This window comes from Engystomops pustulosus, chromosome 2 (assembly GCF_040894005.1).
Source record: "Engystomops pustulosus chromosome 2, aEngPut4.maternal, whole genome shotgun sequence".
In the NCBI taxonomy this organism is placed as follows: Eukaryota; Metazoa; Chordata; class Amphibia; order Anura; family Leptodactylidae; genus Engystomops; species Engystomops pustulosus.
Genome location: NC_092412.1, coordinates 35,103,814 through 35,112,653, shown reverse-complemented (window position 1 = coordinate 35,112,653; position 8,840 = coordinate 35,103,814).

The window sequence follows — 8,840 nt, the reverse complement described above, 5'->3', positions numbered from 1 at the left end:
TATATTTTCCCCCCTTTACCTCATATAGGTTTGCTATAGTTTTTGCTGTAGTATAGGTTTTCCGGTAGAGACTACAGTAAATCAGAAAGGCAGGTGTTACCGCTGTGTGTCCACAGCCAAAACGCTCCCTCCCCTGACACGCTCACAGGGGCTTGGGGGACGGTGAAGCCAGAAAACTCTCAGAGAAGGCATAATGAATTCCCCCCATATATACACTTACCGGCCACTTTATTAGGTACACCATGCTAGTAACGGGTTGGACCCCCTTTTGCCTTCAGAACTGCCTCAATTCTTCGTGGCATAGATACAACAAGGTGCTGGAAGCTCCTCAGAGATTTTGGTCCATATTGACATGATGGCATCACACAGTTGCCACAGATTTGTCGGCTGCACATTCATGATGCAAATCTCCCGTTCCACCACATCCCAAAGATGCTGTATTGGATTGAGATCTGGTGACTGTGGAGGCCATTTGAGTACAGTGACCTCATTGTCATGTTCAAGAAACCAGTCTGAGATGATTCCAGCTTTATGACATGGCGCATTATCCTGCTGAAAGTAGCCATCAGATGTTACAGGGTACATTGTGGTCATAAAGGGATGGACATGGTCAGCAACAATACTCAGGTAGGCTGTGGCGTTGGAACGATGCTTAATTGGTACCAAGGGGCCCAAAGAGTGCCAAGAAAATATTCCCCACACCATGACACCACCACCACCAGCCTGAACCGTTGATACAAGGCAGGATGGATCCATGCTTTCATGTTGTTGACGCCAAATTCTGACCCTACCATCCGAATGTCGCAGCAGAAATCGAGACTCATCAGACCAGGCAACGTTTTTCCAATCTTCTACTGTCCAATATCGATGAGCTTGTGCAAATTGTAGCCTCAGTTTCCTGTTCTTAGCTGAAAGGAGTGGCACCCGGTGTGGTCTTCTGCTGCTGTAGCCCATCTGCCTCAAAGTTCGACGTACTGTGCGTTCACAGATGCTCTTATGCCTACCTTGGTTGTAACGGGTGGCGATTTGAGTCACTGTTGCCTTTCTATCAGCTCGAACCAGTCTGCCCATTCTCCTCTGACCTCCGACATTAACAAGGCATTTCCGCCCACAGAACTGCCGCTCACTGGATGTTTTTTCTTTTTTGGACCATTCTCTGTAAACCCTAGAGATGGTGTTGCGTGAAAATCCCAGTAGATCAGCAGTTTCTGAAATACTCAGACCAGCCCTTCTGGCACCAACAACCATGCCACGTTCAAAGGCACTCAAATCACCTTTCTTCCCCATACTGATGCTCAGTTTGAACTGCAGGAGATTGTCTTGACCATGTCTACATGCCTAAATGCACTGAGTTGCCACCATGTGATTGGCTGATTAGAAATTAAGTGTTAACAAGCAGTTGGACAGGTGTACCTAATAAAGTGGCCGGTGAGTGTATATATAAAATGGGAATGACTTTTTGTCTTCTCCTCTAGATTTCTGCTGCATTGGTCCAAGATCAGTCATTGTGACAAGTCTGAATTACAACTTTCTCTTCTACCCTACAGTTCCTAAAATTGTTTCAGGAAATGATCCTGTGCCCTGGCCACATGTTGGATTTGGTGGTTGGGGATGCATGAACTGCATGTAGGGTAAGAAGGTAGGTGTTCTCCTTATGGAGAGATTGCCAATTAAGGCCACCTTAAAGGCATGTGGAGACTTAAAGCCATAGATGCTCCACTAGGGAATTTTTGGAAGTATGTAAATATGTTTTCCAAGGTGTTAAATGGTAAACAATGGGGCACATTTACTTGCCATCTGCCGCGATTCATGAAGACCGCGTGCCCAATTTCCTGCGCGTGTCGCTTCCCCGATCAGGTCTGCCGGAGTTCACCATCTTCCTCCTGGTGTATGTAAGTGCAATAGCTGCGACACAAATTGATTTGTTAAATCCTGCTCGTTGTCCGAATCCGTAGGATCGTCTGTCGACCCGCCCCCCGACTTGTGTCGCATGAAAGCCGGCGCGATTGTGACACAATCTGATCGTGTGCGACCCAATCCCCGGCACAGTTCCCGAAAACGTCAGAAAACCCGACCGAAATGCGGCCGCGGGACCTTAGTAAATAAGCCCAATTGCCTCCTTTTGCTACCTTGAAAGGTAGCCCCCTTAACTCCAAGTATGACCTACAAGAAGTCTAAAAACATGACGTGGGATTAAGCCAAACCAGTATATCTATTCCATAAGGAACAGACTCCCAACTGTAGACAGCACTGTTTGAACCTGGTTGGGCTCCTCAGTACTGCGTAGGGTACTGGATTGGCTGTGAGAGAGGCTATAGACTTGGGTCAGATGGTAGGTGTTCCCATTTGAACTGCATGTAAGAATTGTTATATTGTCGGCGCAGCAGTTCAGGCCTACCTATGGGAAATCCTTGCATCATTTTACTGTGCACATCCTGTGCAATGTGTTCAGTCCATTGGGTCTGCAACACCCTCGCCGATGCAATGGCGAGGTAGTGCTTGCGAATACGTCCCACCTGTAGGTAACACCACATTACACTACATGATCCTTATAGGATCAAGGGGAAATTGCAGTGGTTAATCCTGCCTGGCACGGCAGAGGTTAAGTATTTTGTATAATGCAAGATGCTATTGACCAATGTCTGTGTTACATCCTGTCACTGTGCACTGAGAGGTAATTGGAGGAGCAGCCACCACCTGACCAAAGGGAGGTAATAAAACCCCCTAGCCCAGAATGTTCTAGAGGAGACTCTCCCCAGAGGAGAAGGAGAGAAATCTCTCTCAGGAGAGAGACCGGTCCTAGTCAGGCCCTCTGGGTCTGCAGGACACAAGCAGAGAGTAGTTAGCTGAGCAGCAGCTCAGAGTCTCTAGCATACCAGACCAGTGCAGGAAGAGCCTAGCCCCTGCCTGAAGTGGAAGATTAGACTAGAGCTAGTGTAGTGAGGAAAAGGGGTATCATCCTACCTTCAAGGGTGATACCTGAAGAGATCCAGGACCGAGCTGAAGCCTCCTCTAAGGACACAGCTGCCTCCCAGCCTGCCCTATACACCCAGGCTGGTGATCTACATCCTGTGGCTCCCTCCAAATACCTCTCCAGTACTCCACCTGTTAAAGACACGTTTTCTGCAGTTCCTGCCGGTTGCAATAAACGAACTGTAAGTTGTTTTCTTCAACTTCTGTCTCCGTCTGGTCCCTGCTACTACAACTACCCTCATCACCGGCACCCTGTCCATCACCCAGAGACTCACACTCGGGACACTAAGGGGTTGCCCCAGGGAGATCCGCTATAGCAGCCTCTCCCTCATCTTTTCTTGCCAACACCACCCTGCTGGAGACCTGCCAGGCTGTAGGACAGCCCTCCGGTTCCCCCGTACCAAGCACCGTGACAATAGCGTGCTTAGGCCGCAACCGCCAGCCACTCCGGTACCGCGGGCCCCGGCTGACTCCAGGCCTCACATCAAGGGCTAGGCCCCGGTGGGGGATGTTGCAAGTGGCGTCACGAACAGGATATTTACTTCTGTGCCTTATCCTGGCACTAAAGACTGTACTTTATTAAGAAAAAGACTGTGCTGCCTAACCCTGCTGCCATCCGGGTTTAGGCCCAAGTACTTGTGTGTTTCTGGACTGAACTGTGTTATACTGCTGCCATGTGCTGTCGAGCGCCGCTCCAGCACTCAAGAGGTTAATTCCTGCAAGAACTGTGTCAGCTCTGCTACATCCGGCGCGGCCGCGTCTGAAGCATTTTACCTCACGAAACTGTGGCGCAGCAAGTAATTCCAGCCCGCCAAAACTTTCACTGGCGGGAAACCCAGAGACATCGCTAAGCTCCGCCCCTGCGCGTATGGCGCGAATCCTGCCTCACCGCGCTGTGGCGCAGCAGAAAATTCAGCCCGCCACAACTCCTGGCGGGAAAGACTCAAGCTCCGCCCTCTGGCGCGAAACTCTCCCGCGCTGCAACGCCAGTGAGAGCCCACGAGGTACCTCAGAGTCAGCGCAGCCGCCATCCAGCATCAAAGAGGTTAATCGGCCATCTTGGATTTCTCCACGTGCTGTCTCCTGTCCTGCCGACATGCTGCACAGCCTCCGAGATGAAGAACCAAGTGTCGCATGGCCTGCCCACGAGCCTCGGGCACCTTCATCTGCTGCACCGCTTACTGCTGTCTCCAGTACGCAGTCTCCAATGGCGGATTCTCCACAGCGGCTGCCTCCTCCGATTCCGGACCTCCTGAGGACCACCACGGATGTGAGTACCATGGCCCCCAGGGCCTATATCACAGTGACTGTTACTATATCTCCCTTAGCCCCGGCTGGGGTACAGTCCGGCCTCCCTGCAGAGGGTCAACATCTCCCCATAGGAGGCCCGGCTATAAAAGGGACTCTCTTAAAGGGGCCTGACCCCTTATCTAATGCTGCTGATCGTCCTGCGGAGTATCCAGGACCACCTGCTAAGAGGCCCAGGCTGTCCGGTGAGAACGCCCTGCCAGCTACAGAGGTTACCACCGCCAGCGGAACAGCGCCCCCAAGAGCTACAGGTCAGTCCAGGAACAACAATCCTTCAGCTGTCAGCAGTGAAGAAGTTACAGCTCCTGCGGTCATCATCATGCGCTCCACAGCGCCCCGAGCTACAGAAGGTCAGCCAGAGAAGTGCCTGTCTCCTTCCTTTGCTGAGATGCCTGCCGCCGCAGATGACCTCCCTGCTGTTCCAGCTCCAGCTTCTGGGTGTCCCATGTCAGCAGTTCCAGTTTCTACCACCAGATGTCTTCAGGTGACAGATCTCAACACTGCTCTCTTCACCCAGGCTGATGATGTCCATGCTGCAGTTCCTGCTTCCATGCCTGCAGCCATTGCTCTTGAGCAGAAAGATTAACCCCTGATGGGCTGTAGCCCACTTCAGGTACTGCACTATGTACATATTGTGTATATTTCTGTCCTTACCCCAAAGAGCCAGAGACTTTCCTGAGACTCTTACCCTTATTTATCTCAGTCAAGAGATTATACACTGTCTTGTGCTATGATAGCACCCTTCCTCTGCCACAGCAGAGAGTTTCTTCAAAGGACACTGTCCCTCTACACAAAGAGGAGACCCTTTGTTTTCTTCATTGCACTTTTCCCCCACATCAAGGGCGGTACCCAGAAGATGGACTTTGTCATTAGAGACCTTCTGAGAGACTTTTGCCAGATACTACCAGGGAAAAGTTGCTATGTCTATTGACTTATTATTTTGCACTTAATGCCTTCCTTTTTAGGTACGGACATTCTGTTTGCACTTTTTATGCCTTTCCTTTGCAGGAAAAGAGACATTTACTATCGTGCTACCCTGAGTAGCCTATCTACTTCTGTAACGTTATGTTATAAGATGTGTACCCATTGGGCTGCTAAGCCAATGTGAATTTGCTAACCTGTTGCACACTGTCATATCTGCCAGTAGTCTGCATTAACCCTTTCATAGGCTTTTCAGGTTGTAGTGTGGCTGTGTCGGACCGTCTTTTTGTGTAAAACACTGACCGCTACCTGATCCCTCAAACTGAGGTTTGCACGTGGGGGTAGTCCGTAAACTGCGGGTCTTTAGGGGACCGGGGGTGTTACACAGATAGCACCTGGATGCCACTCATACATGGGTAAGGTTGTCAGTCAGGAGGTACTCGTGTCGCATATGCTCATGCAATGCAGATAGACACCATATAATTGCCGCCAGGGAAGAAGCGTTGATCAAACAAATATACAGGCCTTGGTGCAAGGAGTGGATTACAGGACATGACACCACACCTTTCCTACTGTACAGTTCGGTTTAATGGCGTCAGCGACCAACTGTCATACAGATCTTACATATTTTTGTCTTAGTCCGACACCAACCCAGGTGCCTGTCTCCAGGACCATGGGCGGTTTGTCCCTACACCTCACATAGCCTGCACTTCCTAGAAGTGCCTTAGCCCCCTCTGTGCCCCAAAACATCTGTAGTCGAGCCGAGGGCGGCTCTTTCAATTGCCCCCGGGGTATGCAACACCCTCGCCGATGCAATGGCGAGGTAGTGCTTGCGAATACGTCCCACCTGTAGGTAACACCACATTACACTACATGATCCTTATAGGATCAAGGGGAAATTGCAGTGGTTAATCCTGCCTGGCACGGCAGAGGTTAAGTATTTTGTATAATGCAAGATGCTATTGACCAATGTCTGTGTTACATCATGTCACTGTGCACTGAGAGGTAATTGGAGGAGCAGCCACCACCTGACCAAAGGGAGGTAATAAAACCCCCTAGCCCAGAATGTTCTAGAGGAGACTCTCCCCAGAGGAGAAGGAGAGAAATCTCTCTCAGGAGAGAGACCGGTCCTAGTCAGGCCCTCTGGGTCTGCAGGACACAAGCAGAGAGTAGTTAGCTGAGCAGCAGCTCAGAGTCTCTAGCATACCAGACCAGTGCAGGAAGAGCCTAGCCCCTGCCTGAAGTGGAAGATTAGACTAGAGCTAGTGTAGTGAGGAAAAGGGGTATCATCCTACCTTCAAGGGTGATACCTGAAGAGATCCAGGACCGAGCTGAAGCCTCCTCTAAGGACACAGCTGCCTCCCAGCCTGCCCTATACACCCAGGCTGGTGATCTACATCCTGTGGCTCCCTCCAAATACCTCTCCAGTACTCCACCTGTTAAAGACACGTTTTCTGCAGTTCCTGCCGGTTGCAATAAACGAACTGTAAGTTGTTTTCTTCAACTTCTGTCTCCGTCTGGTCCCTGCTACTACAACTACCCTCATCACCGGCACCCTGTCCATCACCCAGAGACTCACACTCGGGACACTAAGGGGTTGCCCCAGGGAGATCCGCTATAGCAGCCTCTCCCTCATCTTTTCTTGCCAACACCACCCTGCTGGAGACCTGCCAGGCTGTAGGACAGCCCTCCGGTTCCCCCGTACCAAGCACCGTGACAATAGCGTGCTTAGGCCGCAACCGCCAGCCACTCCGGTACCGCGGGCCCCGGCTGACTCCAGGCCTCACATCAAGGGCTAGGCCCCGGTGGGGGATGTTGCAGGTCCGTCCAACAAACGGGTCTATTTCCCAGGGTTGTGCATGTTCATCTGCAGACAGCCTAAAACTAGTAATAGCAAACAGCAACTTATGTTAAACACTGCAACCATAACCATTTTATTCTTTTACATGGCTTTATGATGTCTTGTTTGAAGTGTTGTTATTTTGGGGGGAAAGGGGTTCCTATAAACCACTTAGTAATTTATAACTCTGGGTCATGGAAGTGGATGACACAGGAACAAAGCTTTGTAAAAAGTGATTTTATTACACAAAAATTGTTAGTTATTCTGCATGGTGAACACTGCAAAATTTATCATGTAAAAAGCCAATACCAACATTGATGTTATTCTCATTACTCCCCAGAAATAGTTAACAAAATGTAATCCGTAAGTGTCATATATGCCCAAAATTGTTCTATTAAAATCTACAAATCGTCCTGCAAAAAACAAACCCTAATACGATAATAATAATTGATGGTAAAAGTTATTGTAAGGGAAAATTGGGGAAAAATATTAGCTTGGTCTTTAAGGCCCAACTAAAGGGTTTAGGAATTATTATAAAATGTCCCGGAATATCGGATGGTTATATAAGTATTTCTCCAGTGGATACAAGAAGGAATGAGGATAACCTGGATGTGCTCTGCTGCTTTCCTTTTCTGGCTGTCAGACATTCACCATCTCTGGGGACATCACACTAACCGCAGCCAACATCTTATTAAGTTCCTGGATTTTCTAGACGAGATTCTATTTTGTGCATTTTATTTTCTTGATGACTTCCAGATGCTGCCGCGACGTAACCGCCGACCTGGCGAGATCAGTCAGGGGAATCCATAGGGTGTTAATGATTGCTTGTTCCGTAAAAGCCAAAAACACTGGGAAATACGTCACCGTTTATAGTTTGCTTTTACAGTATGATAGGAGCAAAGATAACGGAACAATGAAGGTGAATGGCGCACGTTTACTTTGCTTTATATGACAAAATGTTAAATCCTCGGCATTTGGTGTAATATAATCAAAAGTGCGGAACTGTGCGCATTATATGACGGCCCATTGAATATGATTGGTAGCTGTAATATCTCATTTCCCCTGTGGTGGCGCTGCAGGGGAATTGAATATGTGCTCCTAGGCTGGAGCGTAACTAGAAGAGGCTGGGCCCCATGGCAGACTTCTGAATGGGGCCCTCTAACCCGGTTAAAAAAATACATATTTCGTATCCCATATACAGTAATATACTGTATCCCATATACAGCCCCCCAGCTTAGTAATATACTGTATCCCATATACAGCCTCCCAGCTTAGTAATATACTGTATCCCATATACATCCCCCCAGCTTAGTAATATACTGTATCCCATATACTGCCCCCCAGCTTAGTAATATACTGTATCCCATATACAACCTCCCAGCTTAGTAATATACTGTATCCCATATACAGCCCCACAGCTTAGTAATATACTGTACCCCATATACAGCCCCCCCAGCTTAGTAATATACTGTATCCCATATACATCCCCCCAGCTTAGTAACATACTGTATACCATATACAGCCCCCCAGCTTAGTAATATACTGTATCCCATACACAGCCCCAGCTTAGTAATATACTGTATCCCATATACAGCCCCACAGCTTAGTAATATACTGTACCCCATATACATCCCCCCAGCTTAGTAATATACTGTATCCCATATACAGCCCCCCAGCTTAGTAATATACTGTACCCCATATACTGCCCCCCAGCTTAGTAATATACTGTACCCCATATACATCCCCCTCAGCTTAGTAATATGCTGTACCCCATATACAGCCCCCTCAGCTTAGTAAT